The sequence below is a fragment of the Bos indicus x Bos taurus genome, chromosome 6 (genome assembly GCF_003369695.1).
Source record: "Bos indicus x Bos taurus breed Angus x Brahman F1 hybrid chromosome 6, Bos_hybrid_MaternalHap_v2.0, whole genome shotgun sequence".
NCBI classification, from domain to species: Eukaryota; Metazoa; Chordata; class Mammalia; order Artiodactyla; family Bovidae; genus Bos; species Bos indicus x Bos taurus.
Window position 1 is genome coordinate 99,863,158 of NC_040081.1, and position 25,932 is coordinate 99,889,089.

The window sequence follows — 25,932 nt, forward strand, 5'->3', positions numbered from 1 at the left end:
GTAAGCAATAAGAGATTTTTCATAGGGCTGCTGCAATGAAAAGACATCATATATAGGAAGACACTTTAAAAACTCTAAGGGATACTCCTATAACTTTACAATTATAATCATTATTAATATCGTCATCCTTAGTAATGTGTTTGAATGAATTATTTTGATTCATTGACACTTTCTTATTTAGTTTTCAAGCAGGATGGTTTAAAAAATTGATGATTATGTCTCCACTCTGTAATGAGAAAACATTTTATTTTATTAAACCTCACTGGTTTTAAGTTACTTAATGTCGACCTCCAAGTCTCTAGTTAACAGCCCAAACCAGAGAAATAATATTTACTCAAGAATGGGATCAATTGTGCCTAATATCCAAAGCCATTAGCAGTCTTAACAGCTCAACTTTGAATCTAGACTGTATATTTCCTATCATTGGGACAAGAATCCATAATGAGGTAAAGGTTTTTCTTTTTTCTTTTTTTTTGTTTAATTTAAAATTATCTGAAACTAGATAAAGCAGGCAATTCTAAGGATGGAAAAATGGAAAAGTAGGCAAAAAGTACATCCGTTATTGAAAGAGCTTGGAATATGATGGAAATAGGGTGAAATGAGGGTATTCTGGACAAATGATAAGGCTTAGAATATATGACACTGGAATTAAACACATGTAAAGAACCTACTTATCACTTACTTTCTATCTGCTTAAAAATGGAAACCACTTATAAGTCACACATAATTTAGGTAGCCTACAAGTAAATAATTCTTAGGAGCAGATGGTTTTATTTCAATGGCAGTGTTTAATTTTTGAAAGAACACAAACTTAAGATTCCAACATGAGAGAAGATTCCAGCATGAGAATGAGCTTGAAATTTACAAAAAGGTATGTATCTTGAATCTAAGCCCATCTTGGTATTACTCAGATGGAATTAGATTTTGAAATATTTTATGTTTATGTTAGTTTTTAATATTAAGAGCTGAGTCTGCGAGCGGAAAGTCTCACGTCTGGGGGAACGTTTCACTGTGGGTGTGCACATGCGTGTGAATGTACATGGTGGGTGTGTCGGGGGGTGCACACGTGCATACTTGTATTCAGGAAGAGAAAGAAGAGCTGGGATGTGAAGGACAGGAACATAAAGACTATCTTAGAGAAATTTTGAGTCAACAAGGTCAAGGAAATCCTAGTAAGGGAGAGATTTAGAAATGGCCACTGAAAGAATGTGAAAGCATAAAGCAGGGAATTTTTCTGGGAGCTCACTGGAGGGAGTCTGCATATCTTGGAGGGGAGAGTTTTGTTCTTTAACAGAGTCCAGTAAATTCCACAGTCTGGCTCTAAAAAGAATAAAAGAAAACCATTTTAATTGGAAACTGAGGTTTCCATTTGCAGCCCATGCAAAGACAGTCTTGCTTTGGTTGACAATGTGAACCAAACCATTATTTAACACACACACACACACACACACACACACACACACACACACACACACATGCATGCACACAGAGGTGAATAAACATTTAGATATACTCAAAATGTTAGTAATACTTTTTCTCTGTATGGTGAGATCATGGCAATTTTTGGTTTCTTCTTTTATGCTTCTTTGCAGCTCCCCAGTTTCCTGAGTTGAACATATATTAATTTTGTAATTAGACAAAAAAAGAACACTATTTTAAAAGTGAATGTAATCATGGATTATTTTTGTGTGTGTGTACCATCTAATTTGAAGACCTAGGGGTTTCCTAGTGACTCAGATGGTAAAGTATCTGTCTGCAATGCAGGAGACCTGGGTTTGTTCCCTGGGTCGGGAAGATTCCCTGGAGAAGGGAATGGCTACCCACTCCAGTATTCTTGCCTGAAGAATGCCATGGACAGAGAAGCCTGGCAGGGTACAGTTCATGGGGTTGCAAAGAGTCAGATATGACTCAGTGACTAACACATAGGGGACAATGGAGTATGATACTGGCTGCAACCAAAAATAAATCCATTAGATAAAAGTTTATAGTAATGGTTGATACTCTAGTCCATTCAGGATCTACATGGGTGTATTGCATGCTTGTGGCTTCACTTTGAAGGCCCTTGACTGAGAGCAGACCTGTGATGAAATTATAGGGGCAGGAAGGACTCCACCACAGGTACCTGTCTCTGTTTTATACTTTCTCTCCTTCCTCACGGGGATTTGGTTGGATTTTTTTGGCCCTAACATTTTAATAGTAGTAGTGCTACCCCTTTTGCTAGATCATGTGATCCAAAGTATTGGGATGAGGGTGGGCACAAAACTCCCTTAATCTTTCTCTACTTTATTTAGCTAAGACAACCCCTTCTCCTCCTGCCATCTTACTTTTCTCTCATTTGTGGGTTAATTGGGACTAGAAAACATCTCCCATGCAGATTCTAGCAACTTTAAAAGAGAAATAAAATTGCAAACAGGAGACTTGAAAGGTTCTAACCAGGGAAGGATGACAATGTGATAGACACAGACTCAAAAAAAAAAAACAAAACTGGATTTCACACTCCTCCCCAACCCCCCACCAAAAAAGAAACTTCCCCTAGGAAATAAAAAGAAAACCTGAACACTGAAGGTTTGAAACAGACTTGAGCTACAGCACAGCCTTCAATCTTAATTCTGCAATCACATCTTGGCATATTCCAGTACCCACACAAATTCTGCATTGTTGGTGACAACCCGAAGGAAATGTTAGGATTTTGGCAATTCTTGACTATTCAGTTTTGTTACTGTGTTTTTTGCCCTCTTAGGAATTTATGTTTTCCCCAAAGAAAACATAATTAAAGAGTCCCAGTATCTGATATTAATGGACAGTGGGTAACATGACAATACATTACTCTATGCTAAGATCGTCAAAGAATCTGGCAAGGAATCTTGTGGAAAACCTTACAATTTTTAAATTAGTCAAGCACATTAAAACACATTTTAATCCTCACTTGTTTTATAGTGCTATTGGACCCACATACTTCAAATATTAAAGTGATTGTACAAATTCTTGCTAAGGTTTCTCTAATTAAATTCTAACCTAAGTGACAAGACAGAAACAGTGTCTAGGGGGCTTTGTTCATGGATATTTTTCTGTCCTTGAGTCTGGCAATACTGATATCCAAACAACTTGATCAAGTATAATAAGGCCATTATCTGCTTTCTCTCCTCTTCCTTCCTCTCCTCCTCCACACACTTCTCCTCTGTCTCCTTCTATTTCTTTTCTAGATTCCTGAACTCCCTCTGGTCTTAAAAGTAGCACACATCCCCCTTGTAAATCTCCTTGTAAAGCTTCTCAAACTTTGCATACCTTTTATACTCCTTCTGAGGATATGACTTAGAATCCTGGAAACTTAGCTTTTACCCTTGAAGCACTTGTGGGGTTTGTAGAGTTGGTCTGAAAAAGAAATGCCTTTAACTCTGAATTGAGTTGACTGGCAAAGTCCAGCTCTAAGTGATACCCCGCGCAAGTTCTCACCAAAGACCTTGGGAACTGAATGACAGACACCACACCCCCTAGAGTGTGTATCTATCACATTGGCATCCTCCCCTGGGTAGAACCTTTCAAGTCTCCTCTTTTCAAATTTATTTCTCCTTTGAAGTTGCTAAAATCTGCATGAGAGATGTCTTCTAGTCCCAAATAATCCACAAATGAGGGAAAAGTAAGATGGCAGGAGGGGAAGGGGGTAACCGAGGATGAGATGGTTGGATGGCATTACCGACTCAATGGACATGAGTCTGAGCAAACTCCAGGAGATGGTGAAGGACAGGGAAGCCTGGCATGCTGCAGTCCATAGGGTCGCAAAGAATCAGAAGTGACTGAGCAACTGAACAATAGCGACATACTTGAGTCCTGTGGACAATCAAGCATTTTCTATTTCAGTTTATATGATTGGTAACAAAGATCTTTGCTAGATCCCTAAGGAGCTTCTAGAAAACAAATACAGAGGCACTTTTCTTTCTGCAGAGAAGTGAGAGGGGAAGACGGGGTTTTGTAGATATACTTTCCCTGCTGCTTAATCCTCAAGTGACACTCTTCCCATTTTTCAGTTGTACTGTCTAGCTTAAGATAATCACATACATCATACACATCAATGAAATGATTTCAGGTGGAAGGGGGAATACCAGACCACCTGACCTGCCTCCTGAGAAATCTGTATGCAGGTCAAGAAGCAACAGTTAGAACTGGACATGGAACAACGGACTGGTTCCAGTTGCGAAAGGAGTACGTGAAGGCTGTATATAGTTATGCTGATTATTTAACTTATATGCAGAGTATATCATGCAAAGTGCCAGATAGGATGAAGTACAAGCTGGAATCAAGATTGCCGGGAGAAATATCAATAACCTCAGATATGCAGATGATTACACCCTTATTACAGAAAGCAAAGAGGAACTAAAGAACCTTTTGATGAAAGTGAAAGAGGAGAGTGAAAACGCTTGCTTAAAACTCCACATTCAAAAAACTTAAGATCATGGCATCCGGTCCCATCACTTCATGGCAAATAGATGGAGAAACAATGGAAACAAAGAGACTTTCTTTTCTTGGGCTGCAAAATCACTGTAGATGGTGACTGCAGCCATGAAATTAAAAGACACTTGCTCCTTGGGAAAAAAGCTATGACCAACCTAGACAGCATATTAAAAAGCAGAGACGTTATTTTGCCAACAAAAGTCCATCTAGTCAAAGCTGTGGTTTTTCTGGTAGTCATGTATGGATGTGAGAGTTGGACCATAAAGAAAGCTGAGCACTGAAGAATTGATGCTTTTGAACTGTGGTGTTGGAGAAGACTCTTGAGAGTCCCTTGGACTGCAAGGAGATCCAACCAGTCCATCCTAAAGGAGATCAATCCTGGGTGTTCATTGGAAGGATTGATGTTGAAGCTGAAACTCCAATTCTTTGGCCACCTGATGCAAAGAACTGACTCTTTAGAAAAGACCCTGATGCTGGGAAAGATTGAAAGCAGAAGGGGACAATGGAGAATGAGATGGTTGGATGGCATCACTGACTCAATAGACATGGGACTTGGTGATGGACAGGAAAGCCTGGTGTATTGCAGTCCATGGGTTTGCAAAGTGTCGGACATGACTGAGTGATTGAACTGAACTGAACTGGAAGGGATGGAGACAGAGGTCAGAAGATGTGAAAGCAAAGATCTTAGATGTGAGGGTGTGTCACAGAGGCATGTCTTAACCTTTTGGATTAGGGACTACCCAGTAATCATGTTGGGAGAAGGCAATGGCACCCCACTCCAGTACTCTTGCCTGGAAAATCCCATGGATGGAGGAGTCTAGTAGGCTGAAGTCCATGGGGTCGCTGAGGGTCGGATATAACTGAGCGTCTTCACTTTCACTTTTCACTTGCATGCATTGGAGAAGGAAATGGCAACCCACTCCAGTGTTCTTGCCTGGAAAATCCAAGGGATGGGGGAGCCTGGTGGGCTGCCGTCCGTGGGGTCACACAGATTCGGACACAACTGAAGTGACTTAGCAGCAGCAGCAACAGTAATCATGTTGAGTTCAATTTTGTATTGTCTTGATTCTAAGTTGCTTGTTGTAGTAGTTGTAATATCCTGAATTAGGTTACCAACATGATAGCTTCCTTGTCTTTTCTAAATGTCAGAATCTTGAATCATTGACACATCTTCCTGAGGCTCTTGGGACCCTCAAGTGTGTGCAGATTTCATTTTGGTTAATTTCATTATTTTCCAGCTTTCATCTAAAACTGCCATTGGCATTAACTGCCAGGCTTCAGGTAGAATATGTAAAGCCATGCGAAGGTCATTTATTCCTACCAATTAGAAAATAAGTTACACTGCTTCTGGTTAGGAATTCAACACACATTTTAAAAAAGAAATACCCAAAGAATTTTTTCCCTGCAGAGCTTAATTAGATGGTTGAGAATTCTTCCACCAGAAAATCAATTTTCTAGTGGGACATCAAGCCAGGATGAGACAGATCACCAGAAAGAAAGACTACAAGAAACCAGAAAAAGAAAGGTAAAAGAAAAAAAAAAAAAAAAGAAACACATGTGTCCACACAGACTTTTATTTTTGGTGTTTCTAAATTTAAATGTGTGCTCTTCCATATCACTGGAGACCCATAGTGATGGTTTTTAAATACTTTAAAGCAGAGATATTTATACGTATATATATTTTTTAATAGTTGAGTTGGCATTCCAGGTAATCAGTGCCATAATATCTAGATCTGAAATTGTGGGAGGAGAGGGGACTGCATCAGCAAAATGTTTACTACCCCATCCTCTTTCTTTTATACTGTATAATTTTGAGAGCTCTTAAACCATGATAAGGAAGTAATTATGCTTTGAATTTCTCTAAAGATCTAACTAGAGAGTATTCATCTAAACAAACATTTCTAGGAATACGGGTTTAACGACCCAGGTAATTCTGATTGGAGAAATACGATTTTATACAGAGAGCTGACAGAAGCAAGTAAAACCTTGTGGGGTTTGGCCGAAGACATGCTGAGCTTCTAGGAGGCAAAGGGATATGTATTCGGCATCCCTTCTCCGCACCTACAGCCCCAGATTCACACCAACGTGTGTCTGTGATATGAATGAAATAAACGGGTCAAGCCAGCCTCGGGGGTACCGAGGCAGGGCTCTGTCTGGCCGTCGACGGTCCGGGGACCCCCCAGTGTCACCCAGGCTCTAAGATAACCCAGCAGGGAGGCGCTGGGCGAGGACCGGGCTCCTCCTGCCTCCCCCGTCGTGCGGCTCGAATCTTCTGAAGCTGCCAGTTGCCAAATGAAATCTGAAACCCCGGGCTGCGTCTGAGGGTTGGCCCCGCTCAGTTGTTCCAGCCTCTTGTACTGTATATTTACACATTCACACACAATCACTCTTTCTAACTTCTGGGACTCTTCTGTGCGCAACTGCTAGGATCTCTCAAGTGCATGTGGCAACTCAGCCCAGCTCCGGCTGGAAACCGGCGGCGGGGCTTCGGAGGGTCTCGAAGGCCGGGGGAGCTGTCAAGACTGCGGCGGGGACCGGAGCGGATCGACGCGCGGGCGGCTGGGGGGAACCACCCCCAACTTTCCACCCCAGCCGCAGCTCCTTCTGCCGCCGCGCATTTCCTCCGAAACCGCGGCTGCGGAGCTACCCAGTGCATGGGGCGCAATACTTTCCCTTGTTGTGGGAAGTAAGGGACTGCCCTCCCCGCTTAATTTTTTTTCCTGCTCGTCCTGGGGGTCTTTTTCTTCGGAGCAGTCGCCGTCCCCCTTCTGTCGTGCGCTCCGAGCAGGGTAGGTGACCTGGTTTGGGGCGTGGGGGGGAGTGATGTGCTCTGAGGTGACCTCGGGGGGGCTGGGACCTGGCCTCGCCTGCGCCCGGGGGGCTGCGGGCACAGCTGCGGACGACCCGCGTGGGGGCTGCAGGGGGCGAGGAGGGACCGCAGGAATCCCGTGCTGGTGCAGTCTGTGTGTGTGTGTGAGCGTGTGTGTGTGTGTGTGTGTGTGTGCGCGCGCGCGTACGCGTGCATGTAGATGATGGGGAACAATGCTCCTTTATTATTATTTTTAAAAGGAAGAAAACAGAGCAAGCTGATAATACGCGTTTCTAGGCTTAAAAATAGAAGGAAGGAATAAAGACTCCGCAGTTTACTTCCCTCACTATCCGCCCCCTTCTCCGCTGCTCGTTTCCGTTAGTGTCTTATATCACGAGAGTTTTCTAGATAACAGCCATTCAGAGATATGTTTTAATAGTAGATACTGTAATTGTAAACAAAGCCTTTGGGAATCTTTGGTGAGTTTTCAGTCACCCAAAAGAATTTGTTTAGATTTTTTAAAAGGAAACTTTTCGAGGAAGTATCCGACCTCTTTTGAGTATAGAGATATGTAATATGTTATCATTAAAAAAAGACTACTTCAGACTGCGTTTCTTGTACAAGTCCTCAAATAGAAGGGTAGATAATATTACTCTGGATTCCTTAGAGGTGTTAGGTTTTCAATACCAGCTAGTAATAGGAACCCAGACTGCCTTGTACTCTATGCATATATTAATTCATTTAAAATATCATTTCCAATATATTTCTGTTTCCATCGTAGCTTACTCTTTTTTGGTAAACCTAGCAGGACATTATTATCTCATCTCTTTCTAAAATGAGGAAGTAAATAAACCACGCGTATTTGAAATATAAAAGTTGCAACGTGTCTGCTTATCCATAAGTAAAACAGTATGTGTTGCTGTGTCTATTAAGTTGAGCAAATTAATTGAAACTCAGGGATATTTACAGTAGAGTTAAGAGCTTTACTCAATTACTGAGAAGAAGATGGACAGACAGATTAAATACAAACAATCTGTCTCCTGCTTCTAATTAGACCTCAAAACCAACCATTAAGGGCAAGAATGGGTGTTGGTATTAGGCTGGGCATCATAAAATATAAAAAACACACAGTTAATATATTAGATAAAGACAGAAAACAAATATAAAGCTCACATTAGACTTATTAAGACCTCACTCTCCCTTTTAAATTTCTTAATACTTCCTCTTCTCAGGGGATATTTCAACCTCTAAGAAAGCCCAATAATACAATTCCCCTTTTTGTCTTCCCTGGGTGCCTGACCTTCAGGTAGCAAGTGGAGAAATCTGTTCTCTTTAGAGCCATTACTGAGTTGTCAGAGAATTCCCCTTAGATATCTTGGAGGACGGAGATATTGACAAAACCTTAAGATAAATAAAATCCTCTTACCCTTCAGAGAGGGTGTCTTCTTGGTGGAAGACCTTTAAGTGAGAGTAAGGGGAAAACTGTGAATTTGTTCAGATCTGGACTTTACTTTGAGGTTTGTGTAAGGAATACACAGCTAGAGTGATAAAAAGAAAGAGACCCTGTGGTCCTTTCTACGTGGGAAAGCCTGCTGAAACTCAGTCTTGTCCTTGGCTTTCAACTGTGTTATTTGGTTTTATTTCAATTGTGTTATTTGGTTTTATTACTTAATCACAGGGGCTTGAGTTTGAGAGGAGGATGGTTTCTCAGTTATGTTCTTGTGGGCTGTATATACAGTGAATTTGAACCATTTTGAAAATACAGATTTGATAATAAGTGGGGGTGAGAACTGTGTTCGCAAGAAAAAACGAAGTCAGCGCAGAACAAATACCGATGCACCTAATCAGACAAAAGTGTAAACTTCAGTGTAAAAGTGGAAAGTGTTCTGGTCTGTAATTCCCAGTGAAATCCTTTCAGGTTTTGCTTGGGAGAGCAGTGGTCAAAACTCAGAGAGTTCTCATTGTCAAGGTCTTATTGATTATGTGATCTTGGATTCTCGAGGGTGAAGGGAGAGGGTTAGGAAAGTGGAGGCGGGGTGGGGCAGGAAGGGCTAGGAATGTGCCGCAGGTGGTAATGAGTAGCTCGAGTCTGTTTATTTTGGTGTCTTGGTCAAAGCCTAGTTTGCTGTTTACCAACAGTGCCCTGAATAGTTTGGCTGTGACCTACTGGCCCACTGAAGTGTGTTTTCTTTCTGGTTCTATTAGTGTCCTGATTGGTTTCTCAGGGCTGAAAGTACATAGTGCTGATGATGCAAAGTCCTGGCGATACATCTGGTTCTTGTTCTTCATGTTTGCAGAACATGTTTGCTGAAGGACCCTCTTTGTTACCTGTGGTTGTTCTCCTGTAGTTTCTTTTATGGCCAATGTTGAAGGGTTCTTTTCCCATGAGTTGAGCTTATGCAATGCTGTTTCCTTCTTTCTGCCATGTTTCAATTTTTTGGTAAAGCTGAATGCCTTGGAAAAATAAAATGGGAGAGGTAGATGGAGGCCCAGCTTGGAGCCCGGTAAAGAGAGCATGTATGCAAGCAAAGTCACTTCAGTCATGGCAGACTCTTTGCGACCCCATGGACCATAGCCCACCAGGCTCCTCTGTCCGTGGGATTCTCCAGACAAGAATATTGGAGTAGGTTGCTGTGCCTTTCTCCAGGGCATCTTCTGGATCCAGGTATCGAACCCTAGTGTCTACATCTCCTGCATTGGCAGGAGGGTTCTTTACCACTACTGCCACCTGGAAAACCCCTCAGTAGGGAGGGACAGCCACCCAGTTGGTCACACATGAGTGTGGAGAAGCTTGATAATAACAAGAACCTGAGGTAGCCATTCTATCCTGATCACCTTTTTCTGAGGAAAAAGGCAGAAGAGATTTAAAATAAAAAAGATGCCTGTTTACACTTAAATTTGTGATTAAATGATTAATATTTCTCCCAGATGGAAAAAGGTATTTAAAATTAAAGTCATAAATAGGCCACTTAGCCATGAAGTTAATGTTCTTCATGGGAAGAGTTGAACTTTCATATTGATCTGCAATGGTAACCCATCTGTCTTTGCTATATAAACTCAAACTTTACAAGATTATGATGGTTTCAGCACTAAATAAAAGCCCATTTGGAAGTGGAGGGATTATTGTGATGCAGTCAAAGAATGTTCAATTTTCAGAGGATACTGTGCACATGTGTGCTTTTAAGCAGTATCTCCATTCTACTGTGGCATTGCCACAATTAATCTTTGTAAAGTGCAGATCTAACTGTGTAAGTCCCGTGTTCTAAAACCTTTGATAGACCCCAGAGACCTATAACAGCAGCTCTAAATGCCTTAGTTCAGGGACTAAAAGCTCTTCAAAGCCCTTCATTTTTAGCTGTGTCTTCCTACACCAGGGACCCTCACTCTTTACACTTCTAATTTCTTGCTTCTGAATTTCATTCTCCTGAAATGTCTTCTGGCTGGAAAGCCTCTGTTGATTATCAGTGGTCCACTTCAAGTGGATCTTCCTTTGGAAGACTTGCCCAATTCCGTGCAGGAAGAATGAATCATGTCTTCTCATCTGCTTCCGTAATGTCTTAAACATACCGTGAATGATTATTTTAATAATTTTTATGTACCCTCCCCCAGCCAGCTACAGTGAGTTCCTTAATGGGTGTATTGGTGGTGGTGGGAATACCTGTTTCTAGCTCTTAGAACAGAGTATGAAGTGTAGTAGACATCTATTAATGTTTCCTTAGTAAATGAACAAGCAAAGTCATGAATGAAGAAAGCGGTGGTGGACTCCAATTTATGCAGGTAGTTATTTCCCCAAAGTCCATTTGAAAAAATGTCTGTTTGGACTCAGAGTTCATTTTCTACAGGTAATGATGCAACCAAATATAGTTCACTTTCCAGACTGGCCCATACAAGCCTATTTTATTTCTGTAATAGATGAAATATTGTGCTTTTACTATTCTAAAGTAAAAGCAAAACAAAACAAAATCTAGAGTGGAACCAATTTTTTTTTTTCCTCTTTGAAATTACAAAATACTCTTGAGTTTAAAGAGAGTAGAAACCGTTAGAATAAATAAACATCTCCCACAATTATTTTTTATATTATACTGTAAAATCTCTAATCTGCTGTATCCCAGTGGGAGGTCCTGGATTTAGCTGTGAGGACTAATAATGGAGTTGAATTGGAGATCCTGTTGCCTGTGGACTGGGTAATAATCTTAATTAATAAAACAAAATAGAAGTACTAATTTGGGCTATTTAATAATTATCTTGAATGCTAGTGCTTGAGGGAATCAAATTTAATTAAAGTAGAATGTGAAGGTGGATGGAGAGGAGGAAATTCGGAAAGGCACCTTCCTTCCTTTTGCTGACTTTTAAAATTATATTGGTTTTATTTCCATCTCCTTTGATCATTTATGCTCAAAGTTCCTTCCTGAAAAAAATTAGACTACAATTATTTATGCTGCCTAACATGTAGGAGGTGGGGGAGGGGTATATGTGCTTTGAGCCAAAATACAAATGGGTTTATTTTATTTTCAGAACTGTGATAATTTTGTCATTTGTATACTTGCCGTGTAACACGTGGATAATTTTTCAATAAAGAATGCATAATACTTGTGTTTCAGGCACTATCCAGGGACCATGTATAGCTCATGTTGCTCTTTATATAGTATCTCTGAGGAGACTGGACAAGCAACCACTGATATTTAAAAGTAATAGTCTACTCAGCTTTCTAAATCTTCCATGCTCTCTATTTTTATCAAATTGAAAATTTACCCTTCCTAATCATGTTACAACTCCTTTTTATTATGTTGTCTTCATTCACTATGCTTTAATATAATACTTTTTACTTTTTGCAGGGAGTCAGTTGAAAAGAGATGGGCTCCATGGAAAACATCTTGGTGTTTTTTGTTATGTATTTCAATATTCCTTATGTAAAGATCTCTACAAATCCATCTTTGCTTTTACTGCTTTAGAAAATGTGTTTCTTCTGATTAGCTAGCATTGTTTCTTTTCTTAGAAGAACAGAAGCTAAAAATCACCATGTTTATCATTTTAGTTTGTCATCCAAGAACTCAATATTAAATTTGATGCACAGTTATACCTTAGTTGAGGTTTTCTAATGTGGTTTGCACACTGGCACCCCATTCCAGTACTCTTGCCTGGAAAATCCCATGGACGGAGGAGTCTAGTAGGCTGCAGTCCATGGGGTCGCTAAGAGTCGTGTCACTTTCCCTTATCCCTTTCATGCATTGGAGAAGGAAATGGCAACCCACTCCAGTGTTCTTGCCTGGAGAATCCCAGGGACAGGGAAGCCTGGTGAGCTGCCGTCTGTGGGGTCGCACAGAGCCAGACACGACTGAAGCGACTTAGCAGCAGCAGCAGCAGCAGCAGCAGCAGCAGCCTACTTTAATGATATTAAAATACCCATACCTTTTAACAGTTAAAAGTTAGCTTAAATGCATTATGGAAATAGGCCAAATTACCTCCATTTTAAACTTTTTTTAGTATGTTGTTGTTTAGTTGGCTAAGTTGTGTCTGACTCTTTTGAGACCCCATAGTAGCCCCTCAGGCCCCTCTGTCCATGGGATTTTCCAGGCAAGAATACTGGAGTAGGTTGCCATTTCCTTCTCCAGGGGATCTTCCCAACCCAGGGATGATGCATCTCCTGTGTCCCCTGCATTGGCAGATGAATTCTTGACCACTGTGCAACCTGGGAAGCATCACTTTTTTTTAGACATGTAGTTAAATATGTATAAAATTTTATTTTGTAGCTTCAGTTTAGTGTTTCAGAGCCAATAATTTTTCCAGATTATTTTTTGTGGTTTCTTGAATCATTCTAAGTACTGTTTTTATACTCCCTGAGAGATAAAATGGCCTTGCCCGAAATACTATATTTCTTGAAAACCTTAGAAAGAAAATCATATCTGAATAATTTTGAAAGCAAATCCTTCAGAGCAAACATGTGAGTTCTTTTCAATATGTATATTGTAATTGTATGGAAGAGTGCCCTCAGGAGTATCTCAGAAGCATATTTCTTTTTCTTACAAGTAAGATCTATCAATAGATTGAAGTAAAAATCATAATTAAGATCTGTAATTAGGGCTGTATTCTGCCCATCAAATTGAGTTTTCCGTTAAAGAAAGTAATTTTTCAAATTTCCCACGGAGGAGAAATAACTCTCATTTTGTCTTGAGTTTTTCTGCCTCTTTAAGTCACACAGACTTGTAATAATAATCACGCTAACTAATCAAGTACCTGCTAAGTACCAAGCACTCCATGGGAGATTTATTTATTTTTTAAATGTACTACTTATAATTCTAGAAATAGTTAGAAATAATTAGTAATTCTAGAAGTAAACTATGTTATATCTAATTCAGATATGTTATTCCCATCCTGTGAGTGTGTTTAGGTTCAAAGAGGTAAAACTTACTCAAGCTATTATTGTTAGTAAGGGGTAATAGAGTTGAGAAAACCAGATCTATCTGAATCCAAATACCCTGTCATTTTTCTAATATGTCACCTTCTCTCAGTGCTTTTCCCTTTATTAATTTTAGAATGATAATCTGTGTTTCAATGTGCTTGACGTATAGTACAGACTCTGGTCCCAACATGGTCTCAAAGAACTGGCCTTGACGTTCTCCTGCAGATCTTTAAGATGACAGTGTTATGCTGATGAGTTGGGACTCATGGGATGGATTGCCACTATCAAGGTTTGCTCATAGTAATTGGCTTGACCAGATTTATCTTCTGGTGAGAGGTGAACAGCAAAGATATGGTCCATGTAACTCCAATGATTTATTTGTTGTTCAGTCACTCAGTCGTGTCCAACTCTCTGTGACCCCATGGACGGCAGCACACCAGACTTCCCTGTCCTTCACCACCTCCCGGAGCTTTCTTCAAACTCATGTCCATTGAGACAGTGATGCCATCTAACCATCTCATCCTCTATTGTCCCCCTTCTCCTCCTGCCTTCAATCTTTCCCAGCATCAGGGTCTTTTCCAATGAGTCAGCTCTTCACATCAGGTGGCCAAAGTATTGGAGTTTCAGCTTCAGCATCAGTTCTTCCAATGAATATTCAGGACTGATTTCCTTTAGGATGGAGTGATTTGATCTCCTTGCAGTCCAAGGCACTCTCAAGAGTTTTGTCCAACACCACAGTTCAGAAGCATCAATTCTTTGGCACTCAGCCTTCTTTATGGTCCAACTCTCACATCTATGCATGACTACTGGAAAAACCATGTAGGATAAAACCAATGATTTATCCTTATTGCTTAATTCCCAGACTTTTGCCCCTAGGGCAAGTGATTTATATGTGAAATAATCCCAGGAAACTCAGGTAAGGGGAGGTCTTCTTTTTTTTTCAGGTGAAACTTCTCATATATCAGTACTTTTAATACTAGGTTCATCAAATTATATTAAAAAGGTGATTTTAAAGGTGCAGGCCTTCTATAATATTTTCATGAACAGTGTACTCTATTATAGTAAACCAAGCTTATATCCACTGTTAAGTGTATTCCTGGAATACTGTGAGAAACAGACGGAGGTAGTGGAGAGAGAAGAGGTAGGTGGTCCTAGGGCTGAGGACTAGAGACTCAACTTGAAAAAGCTGAAATAATGTATATTTTCAGGAACCTCCATATTGTTCTCCATAGTGGCTTTACCAATTTACATTCCCACCAACAGTGTACTAGGGTTCCCTTTTGTCCACATACTCACCAACATTTATTATTATTATTTTTTTGATGACAGTCATTTTGACCAATGTGGGGAAATGTCTTATTATGGTTTTGATGTGTTTTTCCCTGATGATTAGTTATGTTGAGTGAGCACTTTTTCATGTGCTTGTTAACCATCTGAATGTTTTCTTTGGAGAAATGTTTCTCCGGGCCTTCTGTCCATTCTAAAATCATTTTTAATGTGGAGTTGTATGAGCTTTTCGGGCTTCCCAGGTGGTGCTGTGGTAAAGAACCTGCCTGCAGTGCAGGAGATGCAAGAGACATGGGTTCGATCCCTAAGTCAGGAAGATCCCCTGCAGAAGGAAAAGGCAACTCCAGTATTCTTGCCTGGAAAATCCCATGGACAGAGGAGCCTGTGGGTAGCAGTCCATGGGCTCATAAAGAGTCTGTCAGGACTGAGCTCCAGCATAAGATACAGGGTGATTTCTTTATATACCTGGGTACACATCTGGAGTAAGCAAAAACATGAATACGAAAAGATAGATGCACCCCAATGTTTATAGCAGCATTATTTACGATAGTCAAGGTGTGGAAGGAGCCTGTGTTGCATTCTCAGTCGCTCAATAGTCTTTGACTCTTTGTGGCCCCATGGAATTTTCCAGGCAAGAATAACAGAGTGGGGTGCCATTTTCTACTCCAGGGAATCTTCCAAACCCAGGGAATGAACCTGTATCTCTTTTTGTCTCCTGCATTGGCAGGTGGATTCTTTACCACTAGCATGACCCGGGAAGCTTATGGAAGGAACCTAGGTATCCATCAACAGATGAATGGATAAAGAGATGGGGCATTTATACACAATGGAATATTATACAGCCATTAGTAAAGAATGAATTTTTTGTCATTTACAACATGGATAGACCTGGAGGGTATTATGCTTATTGAAGTAAGACAAATACCATATGTTTTCAGTTACATATGGAATCTAAACAAGTAAAACAAATGAAGAAATATAACAAAACAGAAACAGATTCACAGATAGAGGACAAGCTAGTGGTTACCACTGGGGGAGTGGGAGTGAGGCCAGATAGAGGAAGAGGATTAAGAGGTACAGCCTACCAGGTATAAAATAAATAAGATACAATGATATAATGTACAGCATGCTGAATATAGCCAATATTTTATAATATCTTTAAATGGAGTATAATCTATAAAAGTAGAATCCACTATGGTATAAAACTGAAACTTTCTATCATAAATAGACTATATTTTGATGAAAACCAAGAAAAGAAAAAGCTGAAATACAGAAGGAAGGGATTCTTTCTTTGGGTGTAGCAACTGAGAAGGGGAGAAAGGTTGAGTTCTTGGTGACAGTATTCAGTGGACACACTGAAATGAAATGGGCTGCAGGGAAAGTAATTTCAAAGCTAGTCTTTCTCAAGATAAGAGCGTTTATCCCAGAAACTGTTGGAGTGCATGTCACTCCTGTTTTTGATGATATAGATAAAAAGTTCTCCAAATTCCTTGTGTCATTTTTGATTGTTCTATTGTTCAAGGAATATCTAGTTTTAAAATTTCTTTTATGAAGAAACTTCTAGGAGGAAAAGATGACCTAGGGGAGTCAGAGGAGCTTGATGTTATCTTGTTGCACCTAATTGCGTAAAAGCAGGATTTAACCACAGGAGTACGGCCTTTAGAATTCCTTTTTGGTTTTTGTATCCCATTGTGGTTTATTACAGGGTTTCCCAGGTGGCACCAGTGGTTAAGAACCCACTTGCCAATGCAGGAGACATAAGAGACCTAGGCTTGATCCCTGGGTTAGGAAATCATGTGGAGGAGGGCATGGCAACCCACTCCAGTTTTCTTGCCTCGAGAATTCCATGGACAGAGGAGCCTGGTGGGCTATAGTCCATAGGGTTGCAAAGATTCGGACACGGCTGAAGTGACTTAGCAGGCACACACGCATGCACGTGGTTTATTACTGTGAAATGGTTAAATGCAATGCATGCAATGTTATACAAAGGCAATTATCAATATACAGAAGGACTAACCCTCTCACGTTCGTGATTTACTGATCAGAGATTTCATATTTTGGTAACAACTTATGCTTTCATCATGCAGTAACTTTTATGTGTTTGTAGGGTTAGGTTTGAGTTGACAGGTTCTGTGGGGGAGCCTTGGACATCGATGCCTAGAAACAGGTGGGGGTTGTGAGGGATTATCTGGGGAAGGAGCTCTGAGGACTCCCTCTCAACAGAGGGAGCTGCTGGAGGAGGATGGATGGGAGAAGGGGAGAAGCAAGTTCACAGGATGATATGTGTCAGAAATCAAAGAATTAGGAGAAAAGGCAAATCCAGAGACAGTGTTGGAAACTAGAATTCAAGGGCAGGGAGGCAGCATATGATGTGACAAACAAGAATGAGTCTCTGCTTTTAATAATAGATAGCAATTATTAAAGCCTTACTATGTCCTAGTTATGCCAAGCTCTTCCATGGGTTATCACCTTTAATCTTCAAGCTCCCACACGAATAGAAGCTATTATTATCTTTTATAGGTGGGAAAACTGGAACTTGGAACTTCTTTGGTAGTCCTGTGGTTAAGACTTCGCAGAGGTTATGGGTTTGATCCCTGGTCAGGGAGATCCAATATGTCTCATGGTCAAAAAATCAAAACAGAAAACAATATTGTAAAAAATTCAACAGAGGCTTTAAAAATGGTCCTCATCAAAACAAAACAAAACAAAAAAATCAAATATAAAAAAACACAAACAAACAGAAACTTGTAAAGTCTTTGTAACTTACCAAAGTCTCACAGGCACTAAATGGTAGATGTGGGATTCAAAACTAAAGGATCTTACTGTGAGATATTATACCATACTTTATCTCTATGCTCTGGAATTACACAAAGCCCTATAACCTTGGACAAGTTGTGTTAACCTCCTTGAACCACAGATTCCCTCTCTGTGAAATGGGCATTTAATAATATCTACTCCATAGTGTTGTTATAGGCTTTTAATGTATGAAGTGAGCATGAGCATTGCCTGTAAGATACTAGAAGGGTTTCTAGCATCTGGTAAATGTCAATACATGTCAACAGTTATTGTAATATTATTAAATTTCATGATGAACATGGGATTCTAGAGCAGTATTTTTCAAAATATAGATCTTGATGCATCAGCGGTCATAGAATCAAATCAGTGGTTCATGACCACTTTTCAATGAAAGGGGATAGAACAGGATGGAATGGAATGGAAAAGTCAGGATTCATTATATATAGTAAAAGTAAGAATTCACATGTTTTAATTTTCAGTTTTTTAAATGTGGATGTAAGTATCTGACACCCTAGGTAAAAATGAAAAATGTACTTATTATTATTGATAACTGTCAAGATAAAGTATTTTAAAAATCCTTTAAAGTAGCAGTTCAGAATGTGGTCTCAAGACCAAAAGCATCAGTTTCACCTGGGATCTTGTTAGAAATGCAATTACTGAGACCTACCTGAACCCAGCCATATGAGTTTTAACAAGAACCTCAGATGATTAAAGACTATTACCTATTCAAAAGTGGTGCTGGGAAATCATGATTAAAAATAGGTAAGGATATATCTAAATTACTTAAGAGCAGTTAGAAGAACATATTATTTTATATTGACTAAAGCTGTTAATTCTCTATAAAATGCTTTCCTGTGTCTTGTGACTAGTTTTGTGTAGTCTTTTCTCCTATTTTTTTCTATGCTGTCCTCTCACAGTTCAGGTGGCTGAGTCCCACAGAAGTCAATTCTTTTGTATATAGAAGGACATTGAGTAGTTAGATCTGTACTTTCTTCTAGAACTACAAGATAAAGGCTTAATATTCTTTGGGAGTAGCCCAGAGCCCTGAATATCTAAGTTGTATTCAATTTGAAACATTTTAATGATAATAGTCCAGATGCCCGAACAGCTGTGAAACTGGGAATTGAATTAAGAACTCATAAAAAAACTGCATTCAGTATTTTACTGAGATATTTATTTTGAAAAGTACATGCAGACAAGAGATTGGCAATCTAGTTAATGCAGTACTAATACTGATGATAAACAACAATGACAAAAAATCTATTTTGGTAAAAATGGAAGTTATATAAATTTTTATAAAGAGATGTTTTTCCTGATAATGAAAACAATGAATGTGCTTAAGATATTTCTTGACTGTATGTCGTTACTTTAAAGAGAGAGCAGGTAACGTTGAATTGACTAGTTTTTATTCATTTTTTTGTGTTTACTATTGTATTTGATTTTCGGTTGGAAGGTCAAAGTGAAAGTGTTAGTTGGTCAGTCGTGTCTGACTCTTTGTGACCCCAAGAACTGTAACCTACCAGGCTCATCTGTCCATGGAATTTCTTAGGCAAGAATACTGGAGTGGGTACCCATTCCCTTCTCTGGGGATCTTCCTGGCCCAGAGATTGAACCCCAGTCTTCTGTACTGGCAGGTGGATTCTTTACAGCCTGAGCCACCAGGGAAGCCCTTCAATTGGAATGTGTATTTACTTTAAGACATGGAAGAATTATGTTTGAAAATACAGCATTCAGATTCACTAGAAAAAGTTTGAGGATTTTCTTTTCCATGTCTTTAAAAGAGCATTTCCTTGGATTTTTTTAAACTACTTTTTTTTTTTTTTTTAATTGATTATCTTGCATTTTATTTATTTTTTTTTCTTTTTTTATTTTTTTTAATTTTATTTTATTTTTAGACTCCACATAATCGTATCAGTTCTGCCAAACATCAAAACGAATCCACCACAGGTATACATGTGTTCCCCCTCCTAAACTACTTTTTAATAAACATATATTAACTTTTCTATTTTTATTTTATCTTACATTGTTATTGGAGAATATAACAATATTGTGTTATATTCTACTGTACAGAAAAGTGAATCAGCTACATGTATACATAGATCCCCCCTTCCTTGGATTTCTTTCCCGTTTAGGTCCCCACAGAGCACTGAGTGGAGTTCCCTGTGCTGCACAGTAGGTTCTTATTAGTTATCTATTTCATACATAGTATCAATAGTGTATATATGTTAATCCCAGTCTCCCAGTTCGCCCACCTCTTCCACCCTTGGTGTTCATGCTTTTGTTTTTAGTAGTGTATGAAAATATTTGTAGGACAGAATTGTCAGAAAGAATCAGTTTTAGGGGTAAGAATGTCTACCTCTGGCTCATTGCAGGTAAGAGTGTATATTGAAACCATACATATGGCTGATTCACGTTGATGTGTGGCAGAAAACATCCTCCAATTAAAAATAAAATAAAAACAGTGGCTTGAGAGATGTTTCAAAAGATCCTTCTTTGCTTTGTAATCTATGATTGGGGAAGATTGAATGGGAAGGGGCTAGAATGAGGTGGCTCTGGTCCTACTTCTGGTATTAATTAGCATCTGTGAACTCAGGCAAATCGTTTCCTTTTTCTGGACTTTAGTCTCCTTATCTGTAAAATAAAGGTGTTAGAGTAAATGCTTTCTAAGATTGTTCCAGCTTTGAAAAAGCCTCTGTGGCTAAATGGTAGTGTGCTTCTTTGAAACAATTTTGATAAGAGTGTAGCTATGGGTGCCATTTCCAGGGCTCTGAAAATTGGATGTTGCCTTTGTGGAGGAGTGAGGATCTGGAAGTCTCTAGATTACACGATAAAGTTTAGCCTGACCTTTCCTTGTGCCAGTGGGCTAGTTTTTACCATGGGTGGCACTACACACTAGGAGGCTCTTGAGAATGTATGAGAGTATGTTTGGTTATAGCAATGACTGGGTGAAGCTACTGGCAGTCGTTGCCCAGGGGTCAAGAATGCCATATGTCTTACAGTGTGACAGTCCCTCACTGCAAGGAATTTTCTTTCCTGAAATGCTGAAAACATCCATTGCAAAACCCCAGCAAATAAAGTGAAAAGATTGAGCTGTAACTCCATATTTTATAAAGTCACCTGGGAAATTGTAATGAAGTGTATACTTTCTGCTATAACACAAATGCAAACCCTGGCTATTATTAGATGACAACTGGTGTTTATGATGCATGGGGGAGAACAGCCTTCAGTTCTCTGCTCTATAGATTGACAGTGCAATAGGAAAAGCAGCAACATCTCAGCTCTGTTAGTACAGGGGGCAAATATAACTTGAAGACATACTAGGAATAGTTTCTTTGAGTGTGAAGTTACTAGTTTCCAAATCACTTGCAGAAGTTTCCATTCAATGCATCTGGACATTCCTTGGGTTCAAATAGTACCAGGATGAAGGATCAATATGTTATGCCAGGATCAATATGTAGATTTGATTCTCTGTGATAAGAAATACTACTTGCTTAACAGTTCTGCACATGGTGGTGAATGACATGAACTCTTCCTGTTCCTCCTCTGGCCTCCTCTGCCCTTGTGTTGGCCTCGTAGATTCTGGGTCAGGTTAAGGATAGAGCCTACTCGGCAAAGTGACTCCCCCAGGGCCGCCTCAAGGACTCTGGTAACATTTTCAAATTTGACATGAACTTTGCTTTGGAATCATTTAAGTCACAGGATCATTTTCTTTTTTTTGTTGTTTTGTTTTTCTCTCTTCCATCTTCCTTTTTGTGTTTGTGGACTCCTTGCTTTGTTAATGTGTGGCTCAGTGGTAAAGAATCCACCTGTCAATGCAGGAGATTCAGGAAATGCAGGTTCGATCTCTGGGTCCGTTAGGTCCCCTGGAAGAGGAAATGGCATTGCACTCCAGTATTCTTGCCTGGAAAATTCCATAGACAGAGGAGCCTGGTGGGCTACAGTCACTGGGGTCATAAAGAGTCAGACACATCTGAGCCCACACACAGGTACGGATAAAATTGTTGCCTAGTGAGTAAAAGTCAACAATATTTTCCAGGAGTGACAAGGAACCCCTGCTTCTGCTTTATTTGGTGAATTTGGGCCTTAATAACTCAGCAGGAGAAGAGGCAAACAGAGGTGAAACCGAAATATGTAACATTTTTTTCCTGTAAATTTGGTAAAATTTTAGATTTCAGGAGAGGGTTGAAACTACAGAATTTAAAATATGTATATATATATTTTTTTTGGGGGGGGGGATTCTTTCATGTTAATTATCTATGCTGGGCCTCTTCAGTTAATAAATTATAAATTACATGCTACATTCTCCTTAGAATGAATTCATTGTACATCAGAATAAAAGCATATTTAGAAAAATAGCTATAACCACCTTATCTCAGTCTTTTAATATGGAAAATGAGTTCAAAGTGATCTAGGTCAGCAGTCCCCAACGTTTTTGGCACCAGGGACCGATTTCATGGAAGACAGTTTTTCTATGGGCCGGAGGTTGGGGGAGTGGTTTCGGGATGATTCAAACACGTTACATTTGTTGTGTGCACTCTTTCATTTTTATTTTTTATTTTTTTAAATTATGAAAGTATGAAAACACATTTACAGGACACTTGGAAAGCACAGAACAAGTTTACATATAGTTCCACTATGTATTACAATTTTTTAAAAAATAGACAAATTAAGACTTTTAGTTGGAGTTTCAATAGCAAACTCTCAAAAGTTAATAGAATGGGTGTGCAGAGAAGTAGAAGGATGTAGCAGACCTGAAAAGCACGGTGAACCAAATCAACATAATTAAGATTTATACAATTTTCACACAACAGTCAGTTACAAATTCTATTCAAGTTCCCGTAGACTGTAAACCAGGTGACTCTGGAATGTAATGCTGCTGCTGATCTGACAGGAGGTACTGGTCTGCAGCCCAGAGGTTGGGGACCCCTGATTTTGGCGTTTTGTCCCAGAATACTGAGTCAGGAAGAGGCAGACCAGGCTCTTGATTTTTAGTGATTTATGTTTCTACCCTACTACCCCATTTCTCAGAGGCTCTTCTCACCTCTGAGTTCCTGGAGATAATCAAACCCACATGCTAGCCTGTGGCATCACTGCATATAATGAATTATCTCCTTTGCTCTTCAATTATAAGGGTCCTTGTTAAGTACCATTTGGCAAAACTGTCACTCATGATTTTGTGTTCTATCGATTAGATAAGGACTTGTGAAAGTTGCTCAGTCGTATTTGACTCTGCAACCCCATGGACTACACAGTTCATAGGGTTGGGTAGCCTTTTCTTTCTCCAGTGTACCTTCCCAATCCAGGGATCTAACCCAGGTCTCCCACATTACAGGCAGATTCTTTACCAGCTCTGCCATGAGGGAAGCCCAAGATGAGGACTCATGACTGAGAAAGGAGCAAGTGAATCGGTAATGTTTTAAAAAGCATTTTTACTGAGCCCAGAGTAACCCTAAAGGCAGCTGAAAAATATAGCATATTAAAATCAAGGTGTGATACTTTCTGTTTTGGGTTACATGTTTAACCTAATTCCTTGTAATAATATTTAAATCTAAGTGTTAGTTGCTCAGTTGTGTCTGACTCTGTGACCCCATGGACTGTAGCCCCCCAGGCTCCTCTGTCCATGGAATTCTCCAGGCAAGAATACTGAAGTGAGTTGTCATTCCCTTCTCCAGGGAATCTTCCTGACCTAGGGATCAAACCCAAGTCTCCCACATTGCAGGCAGATTCTTTACCATCTGAGCCACCAGGGAAGCCCAATAATTAGATTTTGAATCCATTCATATGAATGTTCTCAATACACTGTAGATTTTCATTCAATTTGGTCTTCAAACCACAATATAATTGTACAATGGTTCTCTTATGTTTTCCATATTCTTGAAAAGGAAGCATATAAATAAGCCTGATGGTATATCAACAGCTAAGAGATTTCATGCAGAAAACAAAAACAAAAATTAAAAAGAAGAAAACAGCAGGTGTTCTTTAAACACTGCCTCGACCAGTCAATAATCACTGAAGAAGAGTGCAGGAATGGAAAAGGGAGAAAAAGAGGCTTTAGCTCATAGTAACCGCTGTGTACCACTGAGAGTCAGGGAGAGTTTTCTTCTGTGCAGTGCTTTTATTACCTCTCTGTTTGCAGTCCCGTCCACTACTGTTTAATTTGTGGAGCATTCCAGGGAGTAGCCTTAGCTTCCCTGAAATGAGCCTGGGACTGGGCTTGAAGTCTTTGTGGGAGTCCTGTCTGAGACACGGGCGGGCCAATAGTGCAAGTTGGGTGAGGGGCACATGGCTGAGCTGGTTGAGCTGGACTCCTCGTCGGGGAGCAAGGTGAGACCTTTGTGCTACTGAGCTGTGGGACGCAGAGCCTGCAGCTCTGGGCACCTTTTCAGGCAGCTTTGAAGAGTGTGGGATGCTATCTCAGAAAACCAGGGTTATTTCTGTATCACAAAAGAGACAATACTGAATGCTTAGACTTCCTTCAGATGTTTGCCAGCAGCTCAATGGTGTCACATTGGGACTCTGCTTCTAATAATACTTTCAAGCAAGAATAGGATCCTTAGTGGCTTATGAAGGTTTGTCCTTATTTGTTTAGCAAATCACACTGTGACCAAATGTCTGATGATAATAATAGTGGGCTGATGTTATTGCTGTTGTCTGTTTGTTTGATGTAAAAAAGATATTCTTAATGTCTTAGAAAGAGCCACTAAGACAATAAAATTATATTGAACTGCTTTATAGAAATGCCAAGCAACTTGTGTATGATATCATTTATAAGCTGTATTATTAACGTGAAAGGCTAAAATAATTCAGGGAGAGTAATTGATGTGTAAAGGTCATATTAGCATGAGCCTGGAGAAAGTGGGGATGGAGGGGAGTTGTAAAGAGGGGAAGAAAGAGAGAGAGAGGTAGGGAGGGAGGAGAGAATTGGTAAATATACGTGTGATGTTAAGTGGAAAGTGCTGGACTTGCTGGTGATCTCTCCTAGGAGCGTAGGATGCGTTGAGTTACAGCTAGTGTTGCTGTTTTGTCAATACTGTCAGGAAACAGATCCTGGGACTACTTAAAAGAGATTTGAAATGGATTCCTAATACCATGGGGAGTCATAAATTGTAGCAAGTAACTAGGGCTGTATTTACAGACTTGGGGGCAGACAGCAAAGCCCTCTGGTTAACTTATTTCCAGAGGACCAGGGTTAAATTTCTATCTCAAATCTGAGCTTTGATTTGAAACAAAGGTATTAACTGCTTTTTTCTTGAGTTGGTGGTTCCTCTACCTTGCAATTTCCTGTTATTCCATTGTGAAGTTTCCAGAGAATTCTCTCTAGAATAAGTTCACACAGGAACCAGTCTACCTGCCTGCTTTCTGAGGCACTGAATTTGGCGCTGTAATCGATTTTAGTCAGAGAGGGAAGCACCTTTAATTTTTGACTGCTCAGAATAGTAGCTAACAATTTAGCCATAGAATGTCTGTTTGGCAGCTCAACTCCTGTTAGACAAATGCATTTACCTCTGGAGTTTTACGAGGGTAATGCTTTTCTTGTGGTAACAAGTCGCCACTAACTACTATTTGATATTTTGTTTGAATTTTTTTTTAAACAGGCACAATACCATAAAACCTTCATTATTGTAAAACTGAGTAATGAATTTTTCCCCATAGAGACTATCTCATATAATTTTGAGTCTCAGATTTTTTAATCTTTGTATTTTTTTATACAACACAAGTGTGTCTATCTGCAGACTCCAGTATATTTTTTTTTATTAATAAGTTTGTTTAGTGTAATGCATTTCTGATATTCAAGCATGACTGACTTTTTTTCACCTGGTAATAATAATAGTATATAAATGAGTGGTACTTAAAGAGTTAGCATAAAACTTGGCATTCTGGGTTGATCAATTATCCTATTATTCTCTTTATTGTCTTCAAAGTTATGACTAAATCAGGCATGATATTAAATGTCTTGCAACTTATCACACAAAATAATGCTTTCTTAAGCTAGTTTTAAATTGATGACTTTTTTCATTATTGATGATTGTTTTTGGATTGTAATTGTTTATTTTTAAGTTCATTATAGCTAGTATGGTACATTTCTTCCATTTCAAGTGATCCCTTAAGAAAGCAATGGTTTTGTTCCCTTTCATTTCTCCTGCTAATTTTTATGTTTGACTTGAAATATCAGACTCAGAAATTATAACTA

General features: G+C 39.5%; 1 protein-coding gene across 1 annotated transcript in view; it reads left to right on the plus strand.

Annotated features, from left to right (window-relative positions):
* Positions 1-6,806: 6,806 nt before the first annotated feature.
* Positions 6,807-25,932, plus strand: part of ARHGAP24 (Rho GTPase activating protein 24) — a 546,151-nt gene continuing 527,025 nt past the window's right edge. Inside the window, exon 1 of the mRNA XM_027544942.1 lies at positions 6,807-7,238. The gene's annotated coding sequence lies outside the window, so the exon portion shown is untranslated. The remainder of the gene's footprint in view (positions 7,239-25,932) is intronic.